At 52.5% G+C, this 24,833-nt stretch overlaps 57 non-coding genes across 57 annotated transcripts; all 57 read right to left on the reverse strand.

The window, feature by feature from the left end:
* Positions 1–18: 18 nt before the first annotated feature.
* On the reverse strand, positions 19–134 carry LOC143810307 (U5 spliceosomal RNA). The gene has a single exon (XR_013222766.1). It is a non-coding gene; the product is annotated as a U5 spliceosomal RNA (small nuclear RNA).
* Positions 135–444: 310 nt separating this feature from the next.
* LOC143810308 (U5 spliceosomal RNA) lies at positions 445–560 on the reverse strand. Its single transcript, XR_013222767.1, has one exon. It is a non-coding gene; the product is annotated as a U5 spliceosomal RNA (small nuclear RNA).
* A 310-nt stretch (positions 561–870) lies between these two features.
* LOC143811072 (U5 spliceosomal RNA) lies at positions 871–986 on the reverse strand. Its single transcript, XR_013223362.1, has one exon. It is a non-coding gene; the product is annotated as a U5 spliceosomal RNA (small nuclear RNA).
* Positions 987–1,295: 309 nt separating this feature from the next.
* Positions 1,296–1,411, reverse strand: LOC143811236 (U5 spliceosomal RNA). The gene has a single exon (XR_013223522.1). It is a non-coding gene; the product is annotated as a U5 spliceosomal RNA (small nuclear RNA).
* A 618-nt stretch (positions 1,412–2,029) lies between these two features.
* Positions 2,030–2,145, reverse strand: LOC143811073 (U5 spliceosomal RNA). The gene has a single exon (XR_013223363.1). It is a non-coding gene; the product is annotated as a U5 spliceosomal RNA (small nuclear RNA).
* A 618-nt stretch (positions 2,146–2,763) lies between these two features.
* LOC143810406 (U5 spliceosomal RNA) lies at positions 2,764–2,879 on the reverse strand. Its single transcript, XR_013222862.1, has one exon. It is a non-coding gene; the product is annotated as a U5 spliceosomal RNA (small nuclear RNA).
* A 310-nt stretch (positions 2,880–3,189) lies between these two features.
* LOC143810617 (U5 spliceosomal RNA) lies at positions 3,190–3,305 on the reverse strand. Its single transcript, XR_013223064.1, has one exon. It is a non-coding gene; the product is annotated as a U5 spliceosomal RNA (small nuclear RNA).
* A 310-nt stretch (positions 3,306–3,615) lies between these two features.
* LOC143810309 (U5 spliceosomal RNA) lies at positions 3,616–3,731 on the reverse strand. Its single transcript, XR_013222768.1, has one exon. It is a non-coding gene; the product is annotated as a U5 spliceosomal RNA (small nuclear RNA).
* A 310-nt stretch (positions 3,732–4,041) lies between these two features.
* LOC143811185 (U5 spliceosomal RNA) lies at positions 4,042–4,157 on the reverse strand. The gene has a single exon (XR_013223472.1). It is a non-coding gene; the product is annotated as a U5 spliceosomal RNA (small nuclear RNA).
* Positions 4,158–4,467: 310 nt separating this feature from the next.
* LOC143811271 (U5 spliceosomal RNA) lies at positions 4,468–4,583 on the reverse strand. The gene has a single exon (XR_013223557.1). It is a non-coding gene; the product is annotated as a U5 spliceosomal RNA (small nuclear RNA).
* A 309-nt stretch (positions 4,584–4,892) lies between these two features.
* LOC143810990 (U5 spliceosomal RNA) lies at positions 4,893–5,008 on the reverse strand. Its single transcript, XR_013223282.1, has one exon. It is a non-coding gene; the product is annotated as a U5 spliceosomal RNA (small nuclear RNA).
* A 310-nt stretch (positions 5,009–5,318) lies between these two features.
* On the reverse strand, positions 5,319–5,434 carry LOC143811186 (U5 spliceosomal RNA). The gene has a single exon (XR_013223473.1). It is a non-coding gene; the product is annotated as a U5 spliceosomal RNA (small nuclear RNA).
* A 310-nt stretch (positions 5,435–5,744) lies between these two features.
* On the reverse strand, positions 5,745–5,860 carry LOC143811074 (U5 spliceosomal RNA). The gene has a single exon (XR_013223364.1). It is a non-coding gene; the product is annotated as a U5 spliceosomal RNA (small nuclear RNA).
* Positions 5,861–6,170: 310 nt separating this feature from the next.
* LOC143810288 (U5 spliceosomal RNA) lies at positions 6,171–6,286 on the reverse strand. The gene has a single exon (XR_013222747.1). It is a non-coding gene; the product is annotated as a U5 spliceosomal RNA (small nuclear RNA).
* Positions 6,287–6,596: 310 nt separating this feature from the next.
* Positions 6,597–6,712, reverse strand: LOC143810552 (U5 spliceosomal RNA). The gene has a single exon (XR_013223003.1). It is a non-coding gene; the product is annotated as a U5 spliceosomal RNA (small nuclear RNA).
* Positions 6,713–7,021: 309 nt separating this feature from the next.
* Positions 7,022–7,137, reverse strand: LOC143810260 (U5 spliceosomal RNA). Its single transcript, XR_013222720.1, has one exon. It is a non-coding gene; the product is annotated as a U5 spliceosomal RNA (small nuclear RNA).
* A 309-nt stretch (positions 7,138–7,446) lies between these two features.
* Positions 7,447–7,562, reverse strand: LOC143811075 (U5 spliceosomal RNA). The gene has a single exon (XR_013223365.1). It is a non-coding gene; the product is annotated as a U5 spliceosomal RNA (small nuclear RNA).
* A 310-nt stretch (positions 7,563–7,872) lies between these two features.
* On the reverse strand, positions 7,873–7,988 carry LOC143811076 (U5 spliceosomal RNA). Its single transcript, XR_013223366.1, has one exon. It is a non-coding gene; the product is annotated as a U5 spliceosomal RNA (small nuclear RNA).
* Positions 7,989–8,298: 310 nt separating this feature from the next.
* LOC143810442 (U5 spliceosomal RNA) lies at positions 8,299–8,414 on the reverse strand. The gene has a single exon (XR_013222897.1). It is a non-coding gene; the product is annotated as a U5 spliceosomal RNA (small nuclear RNA).
* Positions 8,415–8,724: 310 nt separating this feature from the next.
* On the reverse strand, positions 8,725–8,840 carry LOC143810310 (U5 spliceosomal RNA). The gene has a single exon (XR_013222769.1). It is a non-coding gene; the product is annotated as a U5 spliceosomal RNA (small nuclear RNA).
* A 310-nt stretch (positions 8,841–9,150) lies between these two features.
* Positions 9,151–9,266, reverse strand: LOC143810311 (U5 spliceosomal RNA). Its single transcript, XR_013222770.1, has one exon. It is a non-coding gene; the product is annotated as a U5 spliceosomal RNA (small nuclear RNA).
* A 310-nt stretch (positions 9,267–9,576) lies between these two features.
* Positions 9,577–9,692, reverse strand: LOC143811077 (U5 spliceosomal RNA). Its single transcript, XR_013223367.1, has one exon. It is a non-coding gene; the product is annotated as a U5 spliceosomal RNA (small nuclear RNA).
* A 310-nt stretch (positions 9,693–10,002) lies between these two features.
* Positions 10,003–10,118, reverse strand: LOC143811078 (U5 spliceosomal RNA). The gene has a single exon (XR_013223368.1). It is a non-coding gene; the product is annotated as a U5 spliceosomal RNA (small nuclear RNA).
* A 309-nt stretch (positions 10,119–10,427) lies between these two features.
* On the reverse strand, positions 10,428–10,543 carry LOC143811237 (U5 spliceosomal RNA). Its single transcript, XR_013223523.1, has one exon. It is a non-coding gene; the product is annotated as a U5 spliceosomal RNA (small nuclear RNA).
* Positions 10,544–10,853: 310 nt separating this feature from the next.
* Positions 10,854–10,969, reverse strand: LOC143811079 (U5 spliceosomal RNA). The gene has a single exon (XR_013223369.1). It is a non-coding gene; the product is annotated as a U5 spliceosomal RNA (small nuclear RNA).
* Positions 10,970–11,279: 310 nt separating this feature from the next.
* LOC143810618 (U5 spliceosomal RNA) lies at positions 11,280–11,395 on the reverse strand. Its single transcript, XR_013223065.1, has one exon. It is a non-coding gene; the product is annotated as a U5 spliceosomal RNA (small nuclear RNA).
* Positions 11,396–11,705: 310 nt separating this feature from the next.
* LOC143810313 (U5 spliceosomal RNA) lies at positions 11,706–11,821 on the reverse strand. The gene has a single exon (XR_013222771.1). It is a non-coding gene; the product is annotated as a U5 spliceosomal RNA (small nuclear RNA).
* Positions 11,822–12,131: 310 nt separating this feature from the next.
* On the reverse strand, positions 12,132–12,247 carry LOC143811285 (U5 spliceosomal RNA). Its single transcript, XR_013223571.1, has one exon. It is a non-coding gene; the product is annotated as a U5 spliceosomal RNA (small nuclear RNA).
* Positions 12,248–12,556: 309 nt separating this feature from the next.
* Positions 12,557–12,672, reverse strand: LOC143811080 (U5 spliceosomal RNA). The gene has a single exon (XR_013223370.1). It is a non-coding gene; the product is annotated as a U5 spliceosomal RNA (small nuclear RNA).
* Positions 12,673–12,986: 314 nt separating this feature from the next.
* LOC143811187 (U5 spliceosomal RNA) lies at positions 12,987–13,102 on the reverse strand. The gene has a single exon (XR_013223474.1). It is a non-coding gene; the product is annotated as a U5 spliceosomal RNA (small nuclear RNA).
* A 310-nt stretch (positions 13,103–13,412) lies between these two features.
* LOC143811221 (U5 spliceosomal RNA) lies at positions 13,413–13,528 on the reverse strand. The gene has a single exon (XR_013223507.1). It is a non-coding gene; the product is annotated as a U5 spliceosomal RNA (small nuclear RNA).
* A 310-nt stretch (positions 13,529–13,838) lies between these two features.
* Positions 13,839–13,954, reverse strand: LOC143811081 (U5 spliceosomal RNA). The gene has a single exon (XR_013223371.1). It is a non-coding gene; the product is annotated as a U5 spliceosomal RNA (small nuclear RNA).
* Positions 13,955–14,264: 310 nt separating this feature from the next.
* On the reverse strand, positions 14,265–14,380 carry LOC143810289 (U5 spliceosomal RNA). Its single transcript, XR_013222748.1, has one exon. It is a non-coding gene; the product is annotated as a U5 spliceosomal RNA (small nuclear RNA).
* A 310-nt stretch (positions 14,381–14,690) lies between these two features.
* Positions 14,691–14,806, reverse strand: LOC143810553 (U5 spliceosomal RNA). The gene has a single exon (XR_013223004.1). It is a non-coding gene; the product is annotated as a U5 spliceosomal RNA (small nuclear RNA).
* A 309-nt stretch (positions 14,807–15,115) lies between these two features.
* On the reverse strand, positions 15,116–15,231 carry LOC143810261 (U5 spliceosomal RNA). Its single transcript, XR_013222721.1, has one exon. It is a non-coding gene; the product is annotated as a U5 spliceosomal RNA (small nuclear RNA).
* Positions 15,232–15,541: 310 nt separating this feature from the next.
* Positions 15,542–15,657, reverse strand: LOC143811082 (U5 spliceosomal RNA). The gene has a single exon (XR_013223372.1). It is a non-coding gene; the product is annotated as a U5 spliceosomal RNA (small nuclear RNA).
* A 310-nt stretch (positions 15,658–15,967) lies between these two features.
* Positions 15,968–16,083, reverse strand: LOC143810444 (U5 spliceosomal RNA). The gene has a single exon (XR_013222899.1). It is a non-coding gene; the product is annotated as a U5 spliceosomal RNA (small nuclear RNA).
* Positions 16,084–16,393: 310 nt separating this feature from the next.
* On the reverse strand, positions 16,394–16,509 carry LOC143810314 (U5 spliceosomal RNA). Its single transcript, XR_013222772.1, has one exon. It is a non-coding gene; the product is annotated as a U5 spliceosomal RNA (small nuclear RNA).
* Positions 16,510–16,819: 310 nt separating this feature from the next.
* On the reverse strand, positions 16,820–16,935 carry LOC143810315 (U5 spliceosomal RNA). The gene has a single exon (XR_013222773.1). It is a non-coding gene; the product is annotated as a U5 spliceosomal RNA (small nuclear RNA).
* A 310-nt stretch (positions 16,936–17,245) lies between these two features.
* On the reverse strand, positions 17,246–17,361 carry LOC143811083 (U5 spliceosomal RNA). The gene has a single exon (XR_013223373.1). It is a non-coding gene; the product is annotated as a U5 spliceosomal RNA (small nuclear RNA).
* A 310-nt stretch (positions 17,362–17,671) lies between these two features.
* LOC143811084 (U5 spliceosomal RNA) lies at positions 17,672–17,787 on the reverse strand. The gene has a single exon (XR_013223374.1). It is a non-coding gene; the product is annotated as a U5 spliceosomal RNA (small nuclear RNA).
* A 310-nt stretch (positions 17,788–18,097) lies between these two features.
* On the reverse strand, positions 18,098–18,213 carry LOC143810632 (U5 spliceosomal RNA). Its single transcript, XR_013223077.1, has one exon. It is a non-coding gene; the product is annotated as a U5 spliceosomal RNA (small nuclear RNA).
* Positions 18,214–18,522: 309 nt separating this feature from the next.
* LOC143811085 (U5 spliceosomal RNA) lies at positions 18,523–18,638 on the reverse strand. The gene has a single exon (XR_013223375.1). It is a non-coding gene; the product is annotated as a U5 spliceosomal RNA (small nuclear RNA).
* Positions 18,639–18,948: 310 nt separating this feature from the next.
* LOC143811086 (U5 spliceosomal RNA) lies at positions 18,949–19,064 on the reverse strand. The gene has a single exon (XR_013223376.1). It is a non-coding gene; the product is annotated as a U5 spliceosomal RNA (small nuclear RNA).
* A 310-nt stretch (positions 19,065–19,374) lies between these two features.
* LOC143810336 (U5 spliceosomal RNA) lies at positions 19,375–19,490 on the reverse strand. The gene has a single exon (XR_013222794.1). It is a non-coding gene; the product is annotated as a U5 spliceosomal RNA (small nuclear RNA).
* A 310-nt stretch (positions 19,491–19,800) lies between these two features.
* LOC143810554 (U5 spliceosomal RNA) lies at positions 19,801–19,916 on the reverse strand. The gene has a single exon (XR_013223005.1). It is a non-coding gene; the product is annotated as a U5 spliceosomal RNA (small nuclear RNA).
* Positions 19,917–20,225: 309 nt separating this feature from the next.
* Positions 20,226–20,341, reverse strand: LOC143811087 (U5 spliceosomal RNA). The gene has a single exon (XR_013223377.1). It is a non-coding gene; the product is annotated as a U5 spliceosomal RNA (small nuclear RNA).
* Positions 20,342–20,651: 310 nt separating this feature from the next.
* On the reverse strand, positions 20,652–20,767 carry LOC143810316 (U5 spliceosomal RNA). The gene has a single exon (XR_013222774.1). It is a non-coding gene; the product is annotated as a U5 spliceosomal RNA (small nuclear RNA).
* Positions 20,768–21,077: 310 nt separating this feature from the next.
* Positions 21,078–21,193, reverse strand: LOC143811088 (U5 spliceosomal RNA). The gene has a single exon (XR_013223378.1). It is a non-coding gene; the product is annotated as a U5 spliceosomal RNA (small nuclear RNA).
* A 310-nt stretch (positions 21,194–21,503) lies between these two features.
* Positions 21,504–21,619, reverse strand: LOC143811089 (U5 spliceosomal RNA). The gene has a single exon (XR_013223379.1). It is a non-coding gene; the product is annotated as a U5 spliceosomal RNA (small nuclear RNA).
* A 309-nt stretch (positions 21,620–21,928) lies between these two features.
* Positions 21,929–22,044, reverse strand: LOC143811090 (U5 spliceosomal RNA). Its single transcript, XR_013223380.1, has one exon. It is a non-coding gene; the product is annotated as a U5 spliceosomal RNA (small nuclear RNA).
* A 310-nt stretch (positions 22,045–22,354) lies between these two features.
* LOC143811091 (U5 spliceosomal RNA) lies at positions 22,355–22,470 on the reverse strand. Its single transcript, XR_013223381.1, has one exon. It is a non-coding gene; the product is annotated as a U5 spliceosomal RNA (small nuclear RNA).
* Positions 22,471–22,780: 310 nt separating this feature from the next.
* LOC143810619 (U5 spliceosomal RNA) lies at positions 22,781–22,896 on the reverse strand. Its single transcript, XR_013223066.1, has one exon. It is a non-coding gene; the product is annotated as a U5 spliceosomal RNA (small nuclear RNA).
* A 310-nt stretch (positions 22,897–23,206) lies between these two features.
* On the reverse strand, positions 23,207–23,322 carry LOC143810317 (U5 spliceosomal RNA). The gene has a single exon (XR_013222775.1). It is a non-coding gene; the product is annotated as a U5 spliceosomal RNA (small nuclear RNA).
* A 310-nt stretch (positions 23,323–23,632) lies between these two features.
* On the reverse strand, positions 23,633–23,748 carry LOC143811228 (U5 spliceosomal RNA). Its single transcript, XR_013223514.1, has one exon. It is a non-coding gene; the product is annotated as a U5 spliceosomal RNA (small nuclear RNA).
* Positions 23,749–24,058: 310 nt separating this feature from the next.
* Positions 24,059–24,174, reverse strand: LOC143811272 (U5 spliceosomal RNA). Its single transcript, XR_013223558.1, has one exon. It is a non-coding gene; the product is annotated as a U5 spliceosomal RNA (small nuclear RNA).
* Positions 24,175–24,483: 309 nt separating this feature from the next.
* LOC143811093 (U5 spliceosomal RNA) lies at positions 24,484–24,599 on the reverse strand. Its single transcript, XR_013223382.1, has one exon. It is a non-coding gene; the product is annotated as a U5 spliceosomal RNA (small nuclear RNA).
* Between the last annotated feature and the right edge of the window lie 234 nt (positions 24,600–24,833).

Here is a 24,833-nt window from a genome sequence, read left to right on the forward strand (position 1 = left end):
GTTGAACCCAATTAAGGAAGCCCCAGGAAGCTGGAGCATGCAAAAATTGCCACAAAACTCAGTTTTGCTCCTCTCCACGGAAATCTTTAGTAAAAGGCGAAAGATTTTTACGTTCTGAAGAGAATCCAGAGTATACTGGGCAAGGGCCTCCTCCCGACCTACCACCATGGCAGCAGCCCTCACTTGGCCCAGGGAGAGCACCTAGAAGTGGGTGCGTGGTTTGGTGATGGAAAAACAAAAACGGCAACAGCCCATCGTCCGCAGGCTGCTCTGTTCTCAGCTCTATGCTGCTGACAGAGCATCACCTGTTCCGCTGCCCGGAACAAGGCCATCCATGGCTACAATATGCAAATGAGGGCCTCTTCCCAGCAACCACAGGGTTCAGTCTCCCACCGAAACCCCACCCACCCATTCCTTTATTCTGTTGTTGAACCCAATTAAGGAAGCCCCAGGAAGCTGGAGCATGCAAAAATTGCCACAAAACTCAGTTTTGCTCCTCTCCACGGAAATCTTTAGTAAAAGGCGAAAGATTTTTACGTTCTGAAGAGAATCCAGAGTATACTGGGCAAGGGCCTCCTCCCGACCTACCACCATGGCAGCAGCCCTCACTTGGCCCAGGGAGAGCACCTAGAAGTGGGTGCGTGGTTTGGTGATGGAAAAACAAAAACGGCAACAGCCCATCGTCCGCAGGCTGCTCTGTTCTCAGCTCTATGCTGCTGACAGAGCATCACCTGTTCCGCTGCCCGGAAGAAGGCCATCCATGGCTACAATATGCAAATGAGGGCCTCTTCCCAGCAACCACAGGGTTCAGTCTCCCACCGAAACCCCACCCACCCATTCCTTTATTCTGTTGTTGAACCCAATTAAGGAAGCCCCAGCAAGCTGGAGCATGCAAAAATTGCCACAAAACTCAGTTTTGCTCCTCTCCACGGAAATCTTTAGTAAAAGGCGAAAGATTTTTACGTTCTGAAGAGAAGCCAGAGTATACTGGGCAAGGGCCTCCTCCCGACCTACCACCATGGCAGCAGCCCTCACTTGGCCCAGGGAGAGCACCTAGAAGTGGGTGCGTGGTTTGGTGATGGAAAAACAAAAACGGCAACAGCCCATCGTCCGCAGGCTGCTCTGTTCTCAGCTCTATGTGCTGACAGAGCATCACCTGTTCCGCTGCCCGGAAGAAGGCCATCCATGGCTACAATATGCAAATGAGGGCCTCTTCCCAGCAACCCCAGGGTTCAGTCTCCCACCGAAACCCCACCCACCCATTCCTTTATTCTGTTGTTGAACCCAGTTAAGGAAGCCCCAGCAAGCTGGAGCATGCAAAAATTGCCACAAAACTCAGTTTTGCTCCTCTCCACGGAAATCTTTAGTAAAAGGCGAAAGATTTTTACGTTCTGAAGAGAAGCCGGAGTATACTGGGCAAGGGCCTCCTCCCGACCTACCACCATGGCAGCAGCCCTCACTTGGCCCAGGGAGAGCACCTAGAAGTGGGTGCGTGGTTTGGTGATGGAAAAACAAAAACGGCAAAAGCCCATCGTCCGCAGGCTGCTCTGTTCTCAGCTCTATGCTGCTGACAGAGCATCACCTGTTCCGCTGCCCGGAAGAAGGCCATCCATGGCTACAATATGCAAATGAGGGCCTCTTCCCAGCAACCACAGGGTTCAGTCTCCCACCGAAACCCCACCCACCCATTCCTTTATTCTGTTGTTGAACCCAATTAGGCTACGTTCACATTTGCGGCCAGCGCCGCAGCGTCGGGCGCCGCAGCGGCGCCGCATGCGTCATGCGCCCCTATATTTAACATGGGGGCGCATGGACATGCGGCGCACTTGCGTTTTGCGCCGCATGCGTCGCTGCGGCGCCCGCGTCGGGGCGCAGAGGATGCAGCAAGTTGCATTTTTGTTGCGTCCAAATTCAATGAAAAAAACGACGCATGCGGCGCAAAACGCAGCGTTGTGCATGCGTTTTGCTGCGTTTTTGTTTGCGTTGTGCGCTGCGGCGCACAACGCAAATGTGAACGTAGCCTTAAGGAAGCCCCAGCAAGCTGGAGCATGCAAAAATTGCCACAAAACTCAGTTTTGCTCCTCTCCACGGAAATCTTTAGTAAAAGGCGAAAGATTTTTACGTTCTGAAGAGAAGCCAGAGTATACTGGGCAAGGGCCTCCTCCCGACCTACCACCATGGCAGAAGCCTTCACTTGGCCCAGGGAGAGCACCTAGAAGTGGGTGCGTGGTTTGGTGATGGAAAAACAGAAACGGCAACAGCCCATCGTCCGCAGGCTGCTCTGTTCTCAGCTCTATGCTGCTGACAGAGCATCACCTGTTCCGCTGCCCGGAAGAAGGCCATCCATGGCTACAATATGCAAATGAGGGCCTCTTCCCAGCAACCACAGGGTTCAGTCTCCCACCGAAACCCCACCCACCCATTCCTTTATTCTGTTGTTGAACCCAATTAGGCTACGTTCACATTTGCGGCCAGCGCCGCAGCGTCGGGCGCCGCAGCGGCGCCGCATGCGTCATGCGCCCCTATATTTAACATGGGGGCGCATGGACATGCGGCGCACTTGCGTTTTGCGCCGCATGCGTCGCTGCGGCGCCCGCGTCGGGGCGCAGAGGATGCAGCAAGTTGCATTTTTGTTGCGTCCAAATTCAATGAAAAAAACGACGCATGCGGCGCAAAACGCAGCGTTGTGCATGCGTTTTGCTGCGTTTTTGTTTGCGTTGTGCGCTGCGGCGCACAACGCAAATGTGAACGTAGCCTTAAGGAAGCCCCAGCAAGCTGGAGCATGCAAAAATTGCCACAAAACTCAGTTTTGCTCCTCTCCACGGAAATCTTTAGTAAAAGGTGAAAGATTTTTACGTTCTGAAGAGAAGCCAGAGTATACTGGGCAAGGGCCTCCTCCCGACCTACCACCATGGCAGAAGCCTTCACTTGGCCCAGGGAGAGCACCTAGAAGTGGGTGCGTGGTTTGGTGATGGAAAAACAGAAACGGCAACAGCCCATCGTCCGCAGGCTGCTCTGTTCTCAGCTCTATGCTGCTGACAGAGCATCACCTGTTCCGCTGCCCGGAAGAAGGCCATCCATGGCTTCAATATGCAAATGAGGGCCTCTTCCCAGCAACCCCAGGGTTCAGTCTCCCACCAAAACCCCACCCACCCATTCCTTTATTCTGTTGTTGAACCCAATTAAGGAAGCCCCAGCAAGCTGGAGCATGCAAAAATTGCCACAAAACTCAGTTTTGCTCCTCTCCACGGAAATCTTTAGCAAAAGGCGAAAGATTTTTACGTTCTGAAAAGAAGCCAGCGTATACTGGGCAAGGGCCTCCTCCCGACCTACCGCCATGGCAGCAGCCCTCACTTGGCCCAGGGAGAGCACCTAGAAGTGGGTGCGTGGTTTGGTGATGGAAAAACAAAAACGGCAACAGCCCATCGTCCGCAGGCTGCTCTGTTCTCAGCTCTATGCTGCTGACAGAGCATCACCTGTTCCGCTGCCCGGAAGAAGGCCATCCATGGCTACAATATGCAAATGAGGGCCTCTTCCCAGCAACCCCAGGGTTCAGTCTCCCACCGAAACCCCACCCACCCATTCCTTTATTCTGTTGTTGAACCCAATTAAGGAAGCCCCAGGAAGCTGGAGCATGCAAAAATTGCCACAAAACTCAGTTTTGCTCCTCTCCACGGAAATCTTTAGTAAAAGGCGAAAGATTTTTACGTTCTGAAGAGAATCCAGAGTATACTGGGCAAGGGCCTCCTCCCGACCTACCACCATGGCAGCAGCCCTCACTTGGCCCAGGGAGAGCACCTAGAAGTGGGTGCGTGGTTTGGTGATGGAAAAACAAAAACGGCAACAGCCCATCGTCCGCAGGCTGCTCTGTTCTCAGCTCTATGCTGCTGACAGAGCATCACCTGTTCCGCTGCCCGGAAGAAGGCCATCCATGGCTACAATATGCAAATGAGGGCCTCTTCCCAGCAACCACAGGGTTCAGTCTCCCACCGAAACCCCACCCACCCATTCCTTTATTCTGTTGTTGAACCCAATTAAGGAAGCCCCAGGAAGCTGGAGCATGCAAAAATTGCCACAAAACTCAGTTTTGCTCCTCTCCACGGAAATCTTTAGTAAAAGGCGAAAGATTTTTACGTTCTGAAGAGAAGCCAGAGTATACTGGGCAAGGGCCTCCTCCCGACCTACCACCATGGCAGCAGCCCTCACTTGGCCCAGGGAGAGCACCTAGAAGTGGGTGCGTGGTTTGGTGATGGAAAAACAAAAACGGCAACAGCCCATCGTCCGCAGGCTGCTCTGTTCTCAGCTCTATGCTGCTGACAGAGCATCACCTGTTCCGCTGCCCGGAAGAAGGCCATCCATGGCTACAATATGCAAATGAGGGCCTCTTCCCAGCAACCACAGGGTTCAGTCTCCCACCGAAACCCCACCCACCCATTCCTTTATTCTGTTGTTGAACCCAATTAAGGAAGCCCCAGCAAGCTGGAGCATGCAAAAATTGCCACAAAACTCAGTTTTGCTCCTCTCCACGGAAATCTTTAGTAAAAGGCGAAAGATTTTTACGTTTTGAAGAGAAGCTAGAGTATACTGGGCAAGGGCCTCCTCCGGACCTACCACCATGGCAGCAGCCCTCACTTGGCCCAGGGAGAGCACCTAGAAGTGGGTGCGTTGTTTGGTGATGGAAAAACAAAAACGGCAACAGCCCATCGTCCGCAGGCTGCTCTGTTCTCAGCTCTATGTGCTGACAGAGCATCACCTGTTCCGCTGCCCGGAAGAAGGCCATCCATGGCTACAATATGCAAATGAGGGCCTCTTCCCAGCAACCCCAGGGTTCAGTCTCCCACCGAAACCCCACCCACCCATTCCTTTATTCTGTTGTTGAACCCAGTTAAGGAAGCCCCAACAAGCTGGAGCATGCAAAAATTGCCACAAAACTCAGTTTTGCTCCTCTCCACGGAAATCTTTAGTAAAAGGCGAAAGATTTTTACGTTCTGAAGAGAAGCCAGAGTATACTGGGCAAGGGCCTCCTCCCGACCTACCACCATGGCAGCAGCCCTCACTTGGCCCAGGGAGAGCACCTAGAAGTGGGTGCGTGGTTTGGTGATGGAAAAACAAAAACGGCAACAGCCCATCGTCCGCAGGCTGCTCTGTTCTCAGCTCTATGCTGCTGACAGAGCATCACCTGTTCCGCTGCCCGGAAGAAGGCCATCCATGGCTACAATATGCAAATGAGGGCCTCTTCCCAGCAACCACAGGGTTCAGTCTCCCACCGAAACCCCACCCACCCATTCCTTTATTCTGTTGTTGAACCCAATTAAGGAAGCCCCAGGAAGCTGGAGCATGCAAAAATTGCCACAAAACTCAGTTTTGCTCCTCTCCACGGAAATCTTTAGTAAAAGGCGAAAGATTTTTACGTTCTGAAGAGAAGCCAGAGTATACTGGGCAAGGGCCTCCTCCCGACCTACCACCATGGCAGCAGCCCTCACTTGGCCCAGGGAGAGCACCTAGAAGTGGGTGCGTGGTTTGGTGATGGAAAAACAAAAACGGCAACAGCCCATCGTCCGCAGGCTGCTCTGTTCTCAGCTCTATGCTGCTGACAGAGCATCACCTGTTCCGCTGCCCGGAAGAAGGCCATCCATGGCTACAATATGCAAATGAGGGCCTCTTCCCAGCAACCACAGGGTTCAGTCTCCCACCGAAACCCCACCCACCCATTCCTTTATTCTGTTGTTGAACCCAATTAAGGAAGCCCCAGCAAGCTGGAGCATGCAAAAATTGCCACAAAACTCAGTTTTGCTCCTCTCCACGGAAATCTTTAGTAAAAGGCGAAAGATTTTTACGTTCTGAAGAGAAGCCAGAGTATACTGGGCAAGGGCCTCCTCCCGACCTACCACCATGGCAGCAGCCTTCACTTGGCCCAGGGAGAGCACCTAGAAGTGGGTGCGTGGTTTGGTGATGGAAAAACAGAAACGGCAACAGCCCATCGTCCGCAGGCTGCTCTGTTCTCAGCTCTATGCTGCTGACAGAGCATCACCTGTTCCGCTGCCCGGAAGAAGGCCATCCATGGCTTCAATATGCAAATGAGGGCCTCTTCCCAGCAACCCCAGGGTTCAGTCTCCCACCAAAACCCCACCCACCCATTCCTTTATTCTGTTGTTGAACCCAATTAAGGAAGCCCCAGCAAGCTGGAGCATGCAAAAATTGCCACAAAACTCAGTTTTGCTCCTCTCCACGGAAATCTTTAGTAAAAGGCGAAAGATTTTTACGTTCTGAAGAGAATCCAGAGTATACTGGGCAAGGGCCTCCTCCCGACCTACCACCATGGCAGCAGCCCTCACTTGGCCCAGGGAGAGCACCTAGAAGTGGGTGCGTGGTTTGGTGATGGAAAAACAAAAACGGCAACAGCCCATCGTCCGCAGGCTGCTCTGTTCTCAGCTCTATGCTGCTGACAGAGCATCACCTGTTCCGCTGCCCGGAAGAAGGCCATCCATGGCTACAATATGCAAATAAGGGCCTCTTCCCAGCAACCCCAGGGTTCAGTCTCCCACCGAAACCCCACCCACCCATTCCTTTATTCTGTTGTTGAACCCAATTAAGGAAACCCCAGCAAGCTGGAGCATGCAAAAATTGCCACAAAACTCAGTTTTGCTCCTCTCCACGGATATCTTTAGTAAAAGGCGAAAGATTTTTACGTTCTGAAGTGAAGCCAGAGTATACTGGGCAAGGGTCTCCTCCCGACCTACCACCATGGCAGCAGCCCTCACTTGGCCCAGGGAGAGCACCTAGAAGTGGGTGCGTGGTTTGGTGATGGAAAAACAAAAACGGCAACAGCCCATCGTCCGCAGGCTGCTCTGTTCTCAGCTCTATGTGCTGACAGAACATCACCTGTTCCGCTGCCCGGAAGAAGGCCATCCATGGCTACAATATGCAAATGAGGGCCTCTTCCCAGCAACCCCAGGGTTCAGTCTCCCACCGAAACCCCACCCACCCATTCCTTTATTCTGTTGTTGAACCCAGTTAAGGAAGCCCCAGCAAGCTGGAGCATGCAAAAATTGCCACAAAACTCAGTTTTGCTCCTCTCCACGGAAATCTTTAGTAAAAGGCGAAAGATTTTTACGTTCTGAAGTGAAGCCAGAGTATACTGGGCAAGGGCCTCCTCCCGACCTACCACCATGGCAGCAGCCCTCACTTGGCCCAGGGAGAGCACCTAGAAGTGGGTGCGTGGTTTGGTGATGGAAAAACAAAAACGGCAACAGCCCATCGTCCGCAGGCTGCTCTGTTCTCAGCTCTATGTGCTGACAGAACATCACCTGTTCCGCTGCCCGGAAGAAGGCCATCCATGGCTACAATATGCAAATGAGGGCCTCTTCCCAGCAACCCCAGGGTTCAGTCTCCCACCGAAACCCCACCCACCCATTCCTTTATTCTGTTGTTGAACCCAGTTAAGGAAGCCCCAGCAAGCTGGAGCATGCAAAAATTGCCACAAAACTCAGTTTTGCTCCTCTCCACGGAAATCTTTAGTAAAAGGCGAAAGATTTTTACGTTCTGAAGAGAAGCCAGAGTATACTGGGCAAGGGCCTCCTCCCGACCTACCACCATGGCAGCAGCCCTCACTTGGCCCAGGGAGAGCACCTAGAAGTGGGTGCGTGGTTTGGTGATGGAAAAACAAAAACGGCAACAGCCCATCGTCCGCAGGCTGCTCTGTTCTCAGCTCTATGCTGCTGACAGAGCATCACCTGTTCCGCTGCCCGGAAGAAGGCCATCCATGGCTACAATATGCAAATGAGGGCCTCTTCCCAGCAACCACAGGGTTCAGTCTCCCACCGAAACCCCACCCACCCATTCCTTTATTCTGTTGTTGAACCCAATTAAGGAAGCCCCAGCAAGCTGGAGCATGCAAAAATTGCCACAAAACTCAGTTTTGCTCCTCTCCACGGAAATCTTTAGTAAAAGGCGAAAGATTTTTACGTTCTGAAGAGAAGCCAGAGTATACTGGGCAAGGGCCTCCTCCCGACCTACCACCATGGCAGAAGCCTTCACTTGGCCCAGGGAGAGCACCTAGAAGTGGGTGCGTGGTTTGGTGATGGAAAAACAGAAACGGCAACAGCCCATCGTCCGCAGGCTGCTCTGTTCTCAGCTCTATGCTGCTGACAGAGCATCACCTGTTCCGCTGCCCGGAAGAAGGCCATCCATGGCTTCAATATGCAAATGAGGGCCTCTTCCCAGCAACCCCAGGGTTCAGTCTCCCACCAAAACCCCACCCACCCTTTCCTTTATTCTGTTGTTGAACCCAATTAAGGAAGCCCCAGCAAGCTGGAGCATGCAAAAATTGCCACAAAACTCAGTTTTGCTCCTCTCCACGGAAATCTTTAGCAAAAGGCGAAAGATTTTTACGTTCTGAAAAGAAGCCAGAGTATACTGGGCAAGGGCCTCCTCCCGACCTACCGCCATGGCAGCAGCCCTCACTTGGCCCAGGGAGAGCACCTAGAAGTGGGTGCGTGGTTTGGTGATGGAAAAACAAAAACGGCAACAGCCCATCGTCCGCAGGCTGCTCTGTTCTCAGCTCTATGCTGCTGACAGAGCATCACCTGTTCCGCTGCCCGGAAGAAGGCCATCCATGGCTACAATATGCAAATGAGGGCCTCTTCCCAGCAACCCCAGGGTTCAGTCTCCCACCGAAACCCCACCCACCCATTCCTTTATTCTGTTGTTGAACCCAATTAAGGAAGCCCCAGGAAGCTGGAGCATGCAAAAATTGCCACAAAACTCAGTTTTGCTCCTCTCCACGGAAATCTTTAGTAAAAGGCGAAAGATTTTTACGTTCTGAAGAGAATCCAGAGTATACTGGGCAAGGGCCTCCTCCCGACCTACCACCATGGCAGCAGCCCTCACTTGGCCCAGGGAGAGCACCTAGAAGTGGGTGCGTGGTTTGGTGATGGAAAAACAAAAACGGCAACAGCCCATCGTCCGCAGGCTGCTCTGTTCTCAGCTCTATGCTGCTGACAGAGCATCACCTGTTCCGCTGCCCGGAAGAAGGCCATTCATGGCTACAATATGCAAATGAGGGCCTCTTCCCAGCAACCACAGGGTTCAGTCTCCCACCGAAACCCCACCCACCCATTCCTTTATTCTGTTGTTGAACCCAATTAAGGAAGCCCCAGGAAGCTGGAGCATGCAAAAATTGCCACAAAACTCAGTTTTGCTCCTCTCCACGGAAATCTTTAGTAAAAGGCGAAAGATTTTTACGTTCTGAAGAGAATCCAGAGTATACTGGGCAAGGGCCTCCTCCCGACCTACCACCATGGCAGCAGCCCTCACTTGGCCCAGGGAGAGCACCTAGAAGTGGGTGCGTGGTTTGGTGATGGAAAAACAAAAACGGCAACAGCCCATCGTCCGCAGGCTGCTCTGTTCTCAGCTCTATGCTGCTGACAGAGCATCACCTGTTCCGCTGCCCGGAAGAAGGCCATCCATGGCTACAATATGCAAATGAGGGCCTCTTCCCAGCAACCACAGGGTTCAGTCTCCCACCGAAACCCCACCCACCCATTCCTTTATTCTGTTGTTGAACCCAATTAAGGAAGCCCCAGCAAGCTGGAGCATGCAAAAATTGCCACAAAACTCAGTTTTGCTCCTCTCCACGGAAATCTTTAGTAAAAGGCGAAAGATTTTTACGTTCTGAAGAGAAGCCAGAGTATACTGGGCAAGGGCCTCCTCCCGACCTACCACCATGGCAGCAGCCTTCACTTGGCCCAGGGAGAGCACCTAGAAGTGGGTGCGTGGTTTGGTGATGGAAAAACAGAAACGGCAACAGCCCATCGTCCGCAGGCTGCTCTGTTCTCAGCTCTATGCTGCTGACAGAGCATCACCTGTTCCGCTGCCCGGAAGAAGGCCATCCATGGCTTCAATATGCAAATGAGGGCCTCTTCCCAGCAACCCCAGGGTTCAGTCTCCCACCAAAACCCCACCCACCCATTCCTTTATTCTGTTGTTGAACCCAATTAAGGAAGCCCCAGCAAGCTGGAGCATGCAAAAATTGCCACAAAACTCAGTTTTGCTCCTCTCCACGGAAATCTTTAGTAAAAGGCGAAAGATTTTTACGTTCTGAAGAGAAGCCAGAGTATACTGGGCAAGGGCCTCCTCCCGACCTACCACCATGGCAGCAGCCCTCACTTGGCCCAGGGAGAGCACCTAGAAGTGGGTGCGTGGTTTGGTGATGGAAAAACAAAAACGGCAACAGCCCATCGTCCGCAGGCTGCTCTGTTCTCAGCTCTATGTGCTGACAGAGCATCACCTGTTCCGCTGCCCGGAAGAAGGCCATCCATGGCTACAATATGCAAATGAGGGCCTCTTCCCAGCAACCCCAGGGTTCAGTCTCCCACCGAAACCCCACCCACCCATTCCTTTATTCTGTTGTTGAACCCAGTTAAGGAAGCCCCAGCAAGCTGGAGCATGCAAAAATTGCCACAAAACTCAGTTTTGCTCCTCTCCACGGAAATCTTTAGTAAAAGGCGAAAGATTTTTACGTTCTGAAGAGAAGCCGGAGTATACTGGGCAAGGGCCTCCTCCCGACCTACCACCATGGCAGCAGCCCTCACTTGGCCCAGGGAGAGCACCTAGAAGTGGGTGCGTGGTTTGGTGATGGAAAAACAAAAACGGCAAAAGCCCATCGTCCGCAGGCTGCTCTGTTCTCAGCTCTATGCTGCTGACAGAGCATCACCTGTTCCGCTGCCCGGAAGAAGGCCATCCATGGCTACAATATGCAAATGAGGGCCTCTTCCCAGCAACCACAGGGTTCAGTCTCCCACCGAAACCCCACCCACCCATTCCTTTATTCTGTTGTTGAACCCAATTAAGGAAGCCCCAGCAAGCTGGAGCATGCAAAAATTGCCACAAAACTCAGTTTTGCTCCTCTCCACGGAAATCTTTAGTAAAAGGCGAAAGATTTTTACGTTCTGAAGAGAAGCCAGAGTATACTGGGCAAGGGCCTCCTCCCGACCTACCACCATGGCAGAAGCCTTCACTTGGCCCAGGGAGAGCACCTAGAAGTGGGTGCGTGGTTTGGTGATGGAAAAACAGAAACGGCAACAGCCCATCGTCCGCAGGCTGCTCTGTTCTCAGCTCTATGCTGCTGACAGAGCATCACCTGTTCCGCTGCCCGGAAGAAGGCCATCCATGGCTTCAATATGCAAATGAGGGCCTCTTCCCAGCAACCCCAGGGTTCAGTCTCCCACCAAAACCCCACCCACCCATTCCTTTATTCTGTTGTTGAACCCAATTAAGGAAGCCCCAGCAAGCTGGAGCATGCAAAAATTGCCACAAAACTCAGTTTTGCTCCTCTCCACGGAAATCTTTAGCAAAAGGCGAAAGATTTTTACGTTCTGAAAAGAAGCCAGCGTATACTGGGCAAGGGCCTCCTCCCGACCTACCGCCATGGCAGCAGCCCTCACTTGGCCCAGGGAGAGCACCTAGAAGTGGGTGCGTGGTTTGGTGATGGAAAAACAAAAACGGCAACAGCCCATCGTCCGCAGGCTGCTCTGTTCTCAGCTCTATGCTGCTGACAGAGCATCACCTGTTCCGCTGCCCGGAAGAAGGCCATCCATGGCTACAATATGCAAATGAGGGCCTCTTCCCAGCAACCCCAGGGTTCAGTCTCCCACCGAAACCCCACCCACCCATTCCTTTATTCTGTTGTTGAACCCAATTAAGGAAGCCCCAGGAAGCTGGAGCATGCAAAAATTGCCACAAAACTCAGTTTTGCTCCTCTCCACGGAAATCTTTAGTAAAAGGCGAAAGATTTTTACGTTCTGAAGAGAATCCAGAGTATACTGGGCAAGGGCCTCCTCCCGACCTACCACCATGGCAGCAGCCCTCACTTGGCCCAGGGAGAGCACCTAGAAGTGGGTGCGTGGTTTGGTGATGGAAAAACAAAAACGGCAACAGCCCATCGTCCGCAGGCTGCTCTGTTCTCAGCTCTATGCTGCTGACAGAGCATCACCTGTTCCGCTGCCCGGAAGAAGGCCATCCATGGCTACAATATGCAAATGAGGGCCTCTTCCCAGCAACCACAGGGTTCAGTCTCCCACCGAAACCCCACCCACCCATTCCTTTATTCTGTTGTTGAACCCAATTAAGGAAGCCCCAGGAAGCTGGAGCATGCAAAAATTGCCACAAAACTCAGTTTTGCTCCTCTCCACGGAAATCTTTAGTAAAAGGCGAAAGATTTTTACGTTTTGAAGAGAAGCTAGAGTATACTGGGCAAGGGCCTCCTCCGGACCTACCACCATGGCAGCAGCCCTCACTTGGCCCAGGGAGAGCACCTAGAAGTGGGTGCGTTGTTTGGTGATGGAAAAACAAAAACGGCAACAGCCCATCGTCCGCAGGCTGCTCTGTTCTCAGCTCTATGTGCTGACAGAGCATCACCTGTTCCGCTGCCCGGAAGAAGGCCATCCATGGCTACAATATGCAAATGAGGGCCTCTTCCCAGCAACCCCAGGGTTCAGTCTCCCACCGAAACCCCACCCACCCATTCCTTTATTCTGTTGTTGAACCCAGTTAAGGAAGCCCCAGCAAGCTGGAGCATGCAAAAATTGCCACAAAACTCAGTTTTGCTCCTCTCCACGGAAATCTTTAGTAAAAGGCGAAAGATTTTTACGTTCTGAAGAGAAGCCAGAGTATACTGGGCAAGGGCCTCCTCCCGACCTACCACCATGGCAGCAGCCCTCACTTGGCCCAGGGAGAGCACCTAGAAGTGGGTGCGTGGTTTGGTGATGGAAAAACAAAAACGGCAACAGCCCATCGTCCGCAGGCTGCTCTGTTCTCAGCGCTATGCTGCTGACAGAGCATCACCTGTTCCGCTGCCCGGAAGAAGGCCATCCATGGCTACAATATGCAAATGAGGGCCTCTTCCCAGCAACCCCAGGGTTCAGTCTCCCACCGAAACCCCACCCACCCACCCATTCCTTTATTCTGTTGTTGAACCCAATTAAGGAAGCCCCAGGAAGCTGGAGCATGCAAAAATTGCCACAAAACTCAGTTTTGCTCCTCTCCACGGAAATCTTTAGTAAAAGGCGAAAGATTTTTACGTTCTGAAGAGAAGCCAGAGTATACTGGGCAAGGGCCTCCTCCCGACCTACCACCATGGCAGCAGCCCTCACTTGGCCCAGGGAGAGCACCTAGAAGTGGGTGCGTGGTTTGGTGATGGAAAAACAAAAACGGCAACAGCCCATCGTCCGCAGGCTGCTCTGTTCTCAGCTCTATGCTGCTGACAGAGCATCACCTGTTCCGCTGCCCGGAAGAAGGCCATCCATGGCTACAATATGCAAATGAGGGCCTCTTCCCAGCAACCACAGGGTTCAGTCTCCCACCGAAACCCCACCCACCCATTCCTTTATTCTGTTGTTGAACCCAATTAAGGAAGCCCCAGGAAGCTGGAGCATGCAAAAATTGCCACAAAACTCAGTTTTGCTCCTCTCCACGGAAATCTTTAGTAAAAGGCGAAAGATTTTTACGTTCTGAAGAGAAGCCAGAGTGTACTGGGCAAGGGCCTCCTCCCGACCTACCACCATGGCAGCAGCCCTCACTTGGCCCAGGGAGAGCACCTAGAAGTGGGTGCGTGGTTTGGTGATGGAAAAACAAAAACGGCAACAGCCCATCGTCCGCAGGCTGCTCTGTTCTCAGCTCTATGCTGCTGACAGAGCATCACCTGTTCCGCTGCCCGGAAGAAGGCCATCCATGGCTACAATATGCAAATGAGGGCCTCTTCCCAGCAACCACAGGGTTCAGTCTCCCACCGAAACCCCACCCACCCATTCCTTTATTCTGTTGTTGAACCCAATTAAGGAAGCCCCAGCAAGCTGGAGCATGCAAAAATTGCCACAAAACTCAGTTTTGCTCCTCTCCACGGAAATCTTTAGTAAAAGGCGAAAGATTTTTACGTTCTGAAGAGAAGCCAGAGTATACTGGGCAAGGGCCTCCTCCCGACCTACCACCATGGCAGCAGCCTTCACTTGGCCCAGGGAGAGCACCTAGAAGTGGGTGCGTGGTTTGGTGATGGAAAAACAGAAACGGCAACAGCCCATCGTCCGCAGGCTGCTCTGTTCTCAGCTCTATGCTGCTGACAGAGCATCACCTGTTCCGCTGCCCGGAAGAAGGCCATCCATGGCTTCAATATGCAAATGAGGGCCTCTTCCCAGCAACCCCAGGGTTCAGTCTCCCACCAAAACCCCACCCACCCATTCCTTTATTCTGTTGTTGAACCCAATTAAGGAAGCCCCAGCAAGCTGGAGCATGCAAAAATTGCCACAAAACTCAGTTTTGCTCCTCTCCACGGAAATCTTTAGTAAAAGGCGAAAGATTTTTACGTTCTGAAGAGAATCCAGAGTATACTGGGCAAGGGCCTCCTCCCGACCTACCACCATGGCAGCAGCCCTCACTTGGCCCAGGGAGAGCACCTAGAAGTGGGTGCGTGGTTTGGTGATGGAAAAACAAAAACGGCAACAGCCCATCGTCCGCAGGCTGCTCTGTTCTCAGCTCTATGCTGCTGACAGAGCATCACCTGTTCCGCTGCCCGGAAGAAGGCCATCCATGGCTACAATATGCAAATAAGGGCCTCTTCCCAGCAACCCCAGGGTTCAGTCTCCCACCGAAACCCCACCCACCCATTCCTTTATTCTGTTGTTGAACCCAATTAAGGAAACCCCAGCAAGCTGGAGCATGCAAAAATTGCCACAAAACTCAGTTTTGCTCCTCTCCACGGATATCTTTAGTAAAAGGCGAAAGATTTTTACGTTCTGAAGTGAAGCCAGAGTATACTGGGCAAGGGTCTCCTCCCGACCTACCACCATGGCAGCAGCCCTCACTTGGCCCAGGGAGAGCACCTAGAAGTGGGTGCGTGGTTTGGTGATGGAAAAACAAAAACGGCAACAGCCCATCGTCCGCAGGCTGCTCTGTTCTCAGCTCTATGTGCTGACAGAACATCACCTGTTCCGCTGCCCGGAAGAAGGCCATCCATGGCTACAATATGCAAATGAGGGCCTCTTCCCAGCAACCCCAGGGTTCAGTCTCCCACCGAAACCCCACCCACCCATTCCTTTATTCTGTTGTTGAACCCAGTTAAGGAAGCCCCAGCAAGCTGGAGCATGCAAAAATTGCCACAAAACTCAGTTTTGCTCCTCTCCACGGAAATCTTTAGTAAAAGGCGAAAGATTTTTACGTTCTGAAGTGAAGCCAGAGTATACTGGGCAAGGGCCTCCTCCCGACCTACCACCATGGCAGCAGCCCTCACTTGGCCCAGGGAGAGCACCTAGAAGTGGGTGCGTGGTTTGGTGATGGAAAAACAAAAACGGCAACAGCCCATCGTCCGCAGGCTGCTCTGTTCTCAGCTCTATGCTGCTGACAGAGCATCACCTGTTCCGCTGCCCGGAAGAAGGCCATCCATGGCTACAATATGCAAATGAGGGCCTCTTCCCAGCAACCACAGGGTTCAGTCTCCCACCGAAACCCCACCCACCCATTCCTTTATTCTGTTGTTGAACCCAATTAAGGAAGCCCCAGCAAGCTGGAGCATGCAAAAATTGCCACAAAACTCAGTTTTGCTCCTCTCCACGGAAATCTTTAGTAAAAGGCGAAAGATTTTTACGTTCTGAAGAGAAGCCAGAGTATACTGGGCAAGGGCCTCCTCCCGACCTACCACCATGGCAGAAGCCTTCACTTGGCCCAGGGAGAGCACCTAGAAGTGGGTGCGTGGTTTGGTGATGGAAAAACAGAAACGGCAACAGCCCATCGTCCGCAGGCTGCTCTGTTCTCAGCTCTATGCTGCTGACAGAGCATCACCTGTTCCGCTGCCCGGAAGAAGGCCATCCATGGCTTCAATATGCAAATGAGGGCCTCTTCCCAGCAACCCCAGGGTTCAGTCTCCCACCAAAACCCCACCCACCCTTTCCTTTATTCTGTTGTTGAACCCAATTAAGGAAGCCCCAGCAAGCTGGAGCATGCAAAAATTGCCACAAAACTCAGTTTTGCTCCTCTCCACGGAAATCTTTAGCAAAAGGCGAAAGATTTTTACGTTCTGAAAAGAAGCCAGAGTATACTGGGCAAGGGCCTCCTCCCGACCTACCGCCATGGCAGCAGCCCTCACTTGGCCCAGGGAGAGCACCTAGAAGTGGGTGCGTGGTTTGGTGATGGAAAAACAAAAACGGCAACAGCCCATCGTCCGCAGGCTGCTCTGTTCTCAGCTCTATGCTGCTGACAGAGCATCACCTGTTCCGCTGCCCGGAAGAAGGCCATCCATGGCTACAATATGCAAATGAGGGCCTCTTCCCAGCAACCCCAGGGTTCAGTCTCCCACCGAAACCCCACCCACCCATTCCTTTATTCTGTTGTTGAACCCAATTAAGGAAGCCCCAGGAAGCTGGAGCATGCAAAAATTGCCACAAAACTCAGTTTTGCTCCTCTCCACGGAAATCTTTAGTAAAAGGCGAAAGATTTTTACGTTCTGAAGAGAATCCAGAGTATACTGGGCAAGGGCCTCCTCCCGACCTACCACCATGGCAGCAGCCCTCACTTGGCCCAGGGAGAGCACCTAGAAGTGGGTGCGTGGTTTGGTGATGGAAAAACAAAAACGGCAACAGCCCATCGTCCGCAGGCTGCTCTGTTCTCAGCTCTATGCTGCTGACAGAGCATCACCTGTTCCGCTGCCCGGAAGAAGGCCATCCATGGCTACAATATGCAAATGAGGGCCTCTTCCCAGCAACCACAGGGTTCAGTCTCCCACCGAAACCCCACCCACCCATTCCTTTATTCTGTTGTTGAACCCAATTAAGGAAGCCCCAGGAAGCTGGAGCATGCAAAAATTGCCACAAAACTCAGTTTTGCTCCTCTCCACGGAAATCTTTAGTAAAAGGCGAAAGATTTTTACGTTCTGAAGAGAATCCAGAGTATACTGGGCAAGGGCCTCCTCCCGACCTACCACCATGGCAGCAGCCCTCACTTGGCCCAGGGAGAGCACCTAGAAGTGGGTGCATGGTTTGGTGATGGAAAAACAAAAACGGCAACAGCCCATCGTCCGCAGGCTGCTCTGTTCTCAGCTCTATGCTGCTGACAGAGCATCACCTGTTCCGCTGCCCGGAAGAAGGCCATCCATGGCTACAATATGCAAATGAGGGCCTCTTCCCAGCAACCACAGGGTTCAGTCTCCCACCGAAACCCCACCCACCCATTCCTTTATTCTGTTGTTGAACCCAATTAAGGAAGCCCCAGCAAGCTGGAGCATGCAAAAATTGCCACAAAACTCAGTTTTGCTCCTCTCCACGGAAATCTTTAGTAAAAGGCGAAAGATTTTTACGTTCTGAAGAGAAGCCAGAGTATACTGGGCAAGGGCCTCCTCCCGACCTACCACCATGGCAGCAGCCTTCACTTGGCCCAGGGAGAGCACCTAGAAGTGGGTGCGTGGTTTGGTGATGGAAAAACAGAAACGGCAACAGCCCATCGTCCGCAGGCTGCTCTGTTCTCAGCTCTATGCTGCTGACAGAGCATCACCTGTTCCGCTGCCCGGAAGAAGGCCATCCATGGCTTCAATATGCAAATGAGGGCCTCTTCCCAGCAACCCCAGGGTTCAGTCTCCCACCAAAACCCCACCCACCCATTCCTTTATTCTGTTGTTGAACCCAATTAAGGAAGCCCCAGCAAGCTGGAGCATGCAAAAATTGCCACAAAACTCAGTTTTGCTCCTCTCCACGGAAATCTTTAGTAAAAGGCGAAAGATTTTTACGTTCTGAAGAGAAGCCAGAGTATACTGGGCAAGGGCCTCCTCCCGACCTACCACCATGGCAGCAGCCCTCACTTGGCCCAGGGAGAGCACCTAGAAGTGGGTGCGTGGTTTGGTGATGGAAAAACAAAAATGGCAACAGCCCATCGTCCGCAGGCTGCTCTGTTCTCAGCTCTATGCTGCTGACAGAGCATCACCTGTTCCGCTGCCCGGAAGAAGGCCATCCATGGCTACAATATGCAAATAAGGGCCTCTTCCCAGCAACCCCAGGGTTCAGTCTCCCACCGAAACCCCACCCACCCATTCCTTTATTCTGTTGTTGAACCCAATTAAGGAAACCCCAGCAAGCTGGAGCATGCAAAAATTGCCACAAAACTCAGTTTTGCTCCTCTCCACGGATATCTTTAGTAAAAGGCGAAAGATTTTTACGTTCTGAAGTGAAGCCAGAATATACTGGGCAAGGGCCTCCTCCCGACCTACCACCATGGCAGCAGCCCTCACTTGGCCCAGGGAGAGCACCTAGAAGTGGGTGCGTGGTTTGGTGATGGAAAAACAAAAACGGCAACAGCCCATCGTCCGCAGGCTGCTCTGTTCTCAGCTCTATGTGCTGACAGAGCATCACCTGTTCCGCTGCCCGGAAGAAGGCCATCCATGGCTACAATATGCAAATGAGGGCCTCTTCCCAGCAACCCCAGGGTTCAGTCTCCCACCGAAACCCCACCCACCCATTCCTTTATTCTGTTGTTGAACCCAGTTAAGGAAGCCCCAGCAAGCTGGAGCATGCAAAAATTGCCACAAAACTCAGTTTTGCTCCTCTCCACGGAAATCTTTAGTAAAAGGCGAAAGATTTTTACGTTCTGAAGAGAAGCCAGAGTATACTGGGCAAGGGCCTCCTCCCGACCTACCACCATGGCAGCAGCCCTCACTTGGCCCAGGGAGAGCACCTAGAAGTGGGTGCGTGGTTTGGTGATGGAAAAACAAAAACGGCAAAAGCCCATCGTCCGCAGGCTGCTCTGTTCTCAGCTCTATGCTGCTGACAGAGCATCACCTGTTCCGCTGCCCGGAAGAAGGCCATCCATGGCTACAATATGCAAATGAGGGCCTCTTCCCAGCAACCACAGGGTTCAGTCTCCCACCGAAACCCCACCCACCCATTCCTTTATTCTGTTGTTGAACCCAATTAAGGAAGCCCCAGCAAGCTGGAGCATGCAAAAATTGCCACAAAACTCAGTTTTGCTCCTCTCCACGGAAATCTTTAGTAAAAGGCGAAAGATTTTTACGTTCTGAAGAGAAGCCAGAGTATACTGGGCAAGGGCCTCCTCCCGACCTACCACCATGGCAGCAGCCTTCACTTGGCCCAGGGAGAGCACCTAGAAGTGGGTGCGTGGTTTGATGATGGAAAAACAGAAACGGCAACAGCCCATCGTCCGCAGGCTGCTCTGTTCTCAGCTCTATGCTGCTGACAGAGCATCACCTGTTCCGCTGCCCGGAGGAAGGCCATCCATGGCTTCAATATGCAAATGAGGGCCTCTTCCCAGCAACCCCAGGGTTCAGTCTCCCACCAAAACCCCACCCACCCATTCCTTTATTCTGTTGTTGAACCCAATTAAGGAAGCCACAGCAAGCTGGAGCATGCAAAAATTGCCACAAAACTCAGTTTTGCTCCTCTCCACGGAAATCTTTAGTAAAAGGCGAAAGATTTTTACGTTCTGAAGAGAAGCCAGAGTATACTGGGCAAGGGCCTCCTCCCGACCTACCGCCATGGCAGCAGCCCTCACTTGGCCCAGGGAGAGCACCTAGAAGTGGGTGCGTGGTTTGGTGATGGAAAAACAAAAACGGCAACAGCCCATCGTCCGCAGGCTGCTCTTTTCTCAGCTCTATGCTGCTGACAGAGCATCACCTGTTCCGCTGCCCGGAAGAAGGCCATCCATGGTTACAATATGCAAATAAGGGCCTCTTCCCAGCAACCCCAGGGTTCAGTCTCCCACCGAAACCCCACCCACCCATTCCTTTATTCTGTTGTTGAACCCAATTAAGGAAACCCCAGCAAGCTGGAGCATGCAAAAATTGCCACAAAACTCAGTTTTGCTCCTCTCCACGGATATCTTTAGTAAAAGGCGAAAGATTTTTACGTTCTGAAGTGAAGCCAGAGTATACTGGGCAAGGGCCTCCTCCCGACCTACCACCATGGCAGCAGCCCTCACTTGGCCCAGGGAGAGCACCTAGAAGTGGGTGCGTGGTTTGGTGATGGAAAAACAAAAACGGCAACAGCCCATCGTCCGCAGGCTGCTCTGTTCTCAGCTCTATGTGCTGACAGAGCATCAACTGTTCCGCTGCCCGGAAGAAGGCCATCCATGGCTACAACATGCAAATGAGGGCCTCTTCCCAGCAACCCCAGGGTTCAGTCTCCCACCGAAACCCCACCCACCCATTCCTTTATTCTGTTGTTGAACCCAGTTAAGGAAGCCCCAGCAAGCTGGAGCATGCAAAAATTGCCACAAAACTCAGTTTTGCTCCTCTCCACGGAAATCTTTAGTAAAAGGCGAAAGATTTTTACGTTCTGAAGAGAAGCCAGAGTATACTGGGCAAGGGCCTCCTCCCGACCTACCACCATGGCAGCAGCCCTCACTTGGCCCAGGGAGAGCACCTAGAAGTGGGTGCGTGGTTTGGTGATGGAAAAACAAAAACGGCAACAGCCCATCGTCCGCAGGCTGCTCTGTTCTCAGCTCTATGCTGCTGACAGAGCATCACCTGTTCCGCTGCCCGGAAGAAGGCCATCCATGGCTACAATATGCAAATGAGGGCCTCTTCCCAGCAACCACAGAGTTCAGTCTCCCACCGAAACCCCACCCACCCATTCCTTTATTCTGTTGTTGAACCCAATTAAGGAAGCCCCAGGAAGCTGGAGCATGCAAAAATTGCCACAAAACTCAGTTTTGCTCCTCTCCACGGAAATCTTTAGTAAAAGGCGAAAGATTTTTACGTTCTGAAGAGAATCCAGAGTATACTGGGCAAGGGCCTCCTCCCGACCTACCACCATGGCAGCAGCCCTCACTTGGCCCAGGGAGAGCACCTAGAAGTGGGTGCGTGGTTTGGTGATGGAAAAACAAAAACGGCAACAGCCCATCGTCCGCAGGCTGCTCTGTTCTCAGCTCTATGCTGCTGACAGAGCATCACCTGTTCCGCTGCCCGGAAGAAGGCCATCCATGGCTACAATATGCAAATGAGGGCCTCTTCCCAGCAACCACAGGGTTCAGTCTCCCACCGAAACCCCACCCACCCATTCCTTTATTCTGTTGTTGAACCCAATTAAGGAAGCCCCAGCAAGCTGGAGCATGCAAAAATTGCCACAAAACTCAGTTTTGCTCCTCTCCACGGAAATCTTTAGTAAAAGGCGAAAGATTTTTACGTTCTGAAGAGAAGCCAGAGTATACTGGGCAAGGGCCTCCTCCCGACCTACCACCATGGCAGCAGCCTTCACTTGGCCCAGGGAGAGCACCTAGAAGTGGGTGCGTGGTTTGGTGATGGAAAAACAGAAACGGCAACAGCCCATCGTCCGCAGGCTGCTCTGTTCTCAGCTCTATGCTGCTGACAGAGCATCACCTGTTCCGCTGCCCGGAAGAAGGCCATCCATGGCTTCAATATGCAAATGAGGGCCTCTTCCCAGCAACCCCAGGGTTCAGTCTCCCACCAAAACCCCACCCACCCATTCCTTTATTCTGTTGTTGAACCCAATTAAGGAAGCCCCAGCAAGCTGGAGCATGCAAAAATTGCCACAAAACTCAGTTTTGCTCCTCTCCACGGAAATCTTTAGTAAAAGGCGAAAGATTTTTACGTTCTGAAGAGAAGCCAGAGTATACTGGGCAAGGGCCTCCTCCCGACCTACCACCATGGCAGCAGCCCTCACTTGGCCCAGGGAGAGCACCTAGAAGTGGGTGCGTGGTTTGGTGATGGAAAAACAAAAACGGCAACAGCCCATCGTCCGCAGGCTGCTCTGTTCTCAGCTCTATGTGCTGACAGAGCATCACCTGTTCCGCTGCCCGGAAGAAGGCCATCCATGGCTACAATATGCAAATGAGGGCCTCTTCCCAGCAACCCCAGGGTTCAGTCTCCCACCGAAACCCCACCCACCCATTCCTTTATTCTGTTGTTGAACCCAGTTAAGGAAGCCCCAGCAAGCTGGAGCATGCAAAAATTGCCACAAAACTCAGTTTTGCTCCTCTCCACGGAAATCTTTAGTAAAAGGCGAAAGATTTTTACGTTCTGAAGAGAAGCCAGAGTATACTGGGCAAGGGCCTCCTCCCGACCTACCACCATGGCAGCAGCCCTCACTTGGCCCAGGGAGAGCACCTAGAAGTGGGTGCGTGGTTTGGTGATGGAAAAACAAAAACGGCAAAAGCCCATCGTCCGCAGGCTGCTCTGTTCTCAGCTCTATGCTGCTGACAGAGCATCACCTGTTCCGCTGCCCGGAAGAAGGCCATCCATGGCTACAATATGCAAATGAGGGCCTCTTCCCAGCAACCACAGGGTTCAGTCTCCCACCGAAACCCCACCCACCCATTCCTTTATTCTGTTGTTGAACCCAATTAAGGAAGCCCCAGCAAGCTGGAGCATGCAAAAATTGCCACAAAACTCAGTTTTGCTCCTCTCCACGGAAATCTTTAGTAAAAGGCGAAAGATTTTTACGTTCTGAAGAGAAGCCAGAGTATACTGGGCAAGGGCCTCCTCCCGACCTACCACCATGGCAGAAGCCTTCACTTGGCCCAGGGAGAGCACCTAGAAGTGGGTGCGTGGTTTGGTGATGGAAAAACAGAAACGGCAACAGCCCATCGTCCGCAGGCTGCTCTGTTCTCAGCTCTATGCTGCTGACAGAGCATCACCTGTTCCGCTGCCCGGAAGAAGGCCATCCATGGCTTCAATATGCAAATGAGGGCCTCTTCCCAGCAACCCCAGGGTTCAGTCTCCCACCGAAACCCCACCCACCCATTCCTTTATTCTGTTGTTGAACCCAATTAAGGAAGCCCCAGCAAGCTGGAGCATGCAAAAATTGCCACAAAACTCAGTTTTGCTCCTCTCCACGGAAATCTTTAGCAAAAGGCGAAAGATTTTTACGTTCTGAAAAGAAGCCAGCGTATACTGGGCAAGGGCCTCCTCCCGACCTACCGCCATGGCAGCAGCCCTCACTTGGCCCAGGGAGAGCACCTAGAAGTGGGTGCGTGGTTTGGTGATGGAAAAACAAAAACGGCAACAGCCCATCGTCCGCAGGCTGCTCTGTTCTCAGCTCTATGCTGCTGACAGAGCATCACCTGTTCCGCTGCCCGGAAGAAGGCCATCCATGGCTACAATATGCAAATGAGGGCCTCTTCCCAGCAACCCCAGGGTTCAGTCTCCCACCGAAACCCCACCCACCCATTCCTTTATTCTGTTGTTGAACCCAATTAAGGAAGCCCCAGGAAGCTGGAGCATGCAAAAATTGCCACAAAACTCAGTTTTGCTCCTCTCCACGGAAATCTTTAGTAAAAGGCGAAAGATTTTTACGTTCTGAAGAGAATCCAGAGTATACTGGGCAAGGGCCTCCTCCCGACCTACCACCATGGCAGCAGCCCTCACTTGGCCCAGGGAGAGCACCTAGAAGTGGGTGCGTGGTTTGGTGATGGAAAAACAAAAACGGCAACAGCCCATCGTCCGCAGGCTGCTCTGTTCTCAGCTCTATGCTGCTGACAGAGCATCACCTGTTCCGCTGCCCGGAAGAAGGCCATCCATGGCTACAATATGCAAATGAGGGCCTCTTCCCAGCAACCACAGGGTTCAGTCTCCCACCGAAACCCCACCCACCCATTCCTTTATTCTGTTGTTGAACCCAATTAAGGAAGCCCCAGGAAGCTGGAGCATGCAAAAATTCCCACAAAACTCAGTTTTGCTCCTCTCCACGGAAATCTTTAGTAAAAGGCGAAAGATTTTTACGTTCTGAAGAGAAGCCAGAGTATACTGGGCAAGGGCCTCCTCCCGACCTACCACCATGGCAGCAGCCCTCACTTGGCCCAGGGAGAGCACCTAGAAGTGGGTGCGTGGTTTGGTGATGGAAAAACAAAAACGGCAACAGCCCATCGTCCGCAGGCTGCTCTGTTCTCAGCTCTATGCTGCTGACAGAGCATCACCTGTTCCGCTGCCCGGAAGAAGGCCATCCATGGCTACAATATGCAAATGAGGGCCTCTTCCCAGCAACCACAGGGTTCAGTCTCCCACCGAAACCCCACCCACCCATTCCTTTATTCTGTTGTTGAACCCAATTAAGGAAGCCCCAGCAAGCTGGAGCATGCAAAAATTGCCACAAAACTCAGTTTTGCTCCTCTCCACGGAAATCTTTAGTAAAAGGCGAAAGATTTTTACGTTTTGAAGAGAAGCTAGAGTATACTGGGCAAGGGCCTCCTCCGGACCTACCACCATGGCAGCAGCCCTCACTTGGCCCAGGGAGAGCACCTAGAAGTGGGTGCGTTGTTTGGTGATGGAAAAACAAAAACGGCAACAGCCCATCGTCCGCAGGCTGCTCTGTTCTCAGCTCTATGTGCTGACAGAGCATCACCTGTTCCGCTGCCCGGAAGAAGGCCATCCATGGCTACAATATGCAAATGAGGGCCTCTTCCCAGCAACCCCAGGGTTCAGTCTCCCACCGAAACCCCACCCACCCATTCCTTTATTCTGTTGTTGAACCCAGTTAAGGAAGCCCCAGCAAGCTGGAGCATGCAAAAATTGCCACAAAACTCAGTTTTGCTCCTCTCCACGGAAATCTTTAGTAAAAGGCGAAAGATTTTTACGTTCTGAAGAGAAGCCAGAGTATACTGGGCAAGGGCCTCCTCCCGACCTACCACCATGGCAGCAGCCCTCACTTGGCCCAGGGAGAGCACCTAGAAGTGGGTGCGTGGTTTGGTGATGGAAAAACAAAAACGGCAACAGCCCATCGTCCGCAGGCTGCTCTGTTCTCAGCGCTATGCTGCTGACAGAGCATCACCTGTTCCGCTGCCCGGAAGAAGGCCATCCATGGCTACAATATGCAAATGAGGGCCTCTTCCCA

This window comes from Ranitomeya variabilis, chromosome 2 (assembly GCF_051348905.1).
Source record: "Ranitomeya variabilis isolate aRanVar5 chromosome 2, aRanVar5.hap1, whole genome shotgun sequence".
Classification (NCBI taxonomy): Eukaryota; Metazoa; Chordata; class Amphibia; order Anura; family Dendrobatidae; genus Ranitomeya; species Ranitomeya variabilis.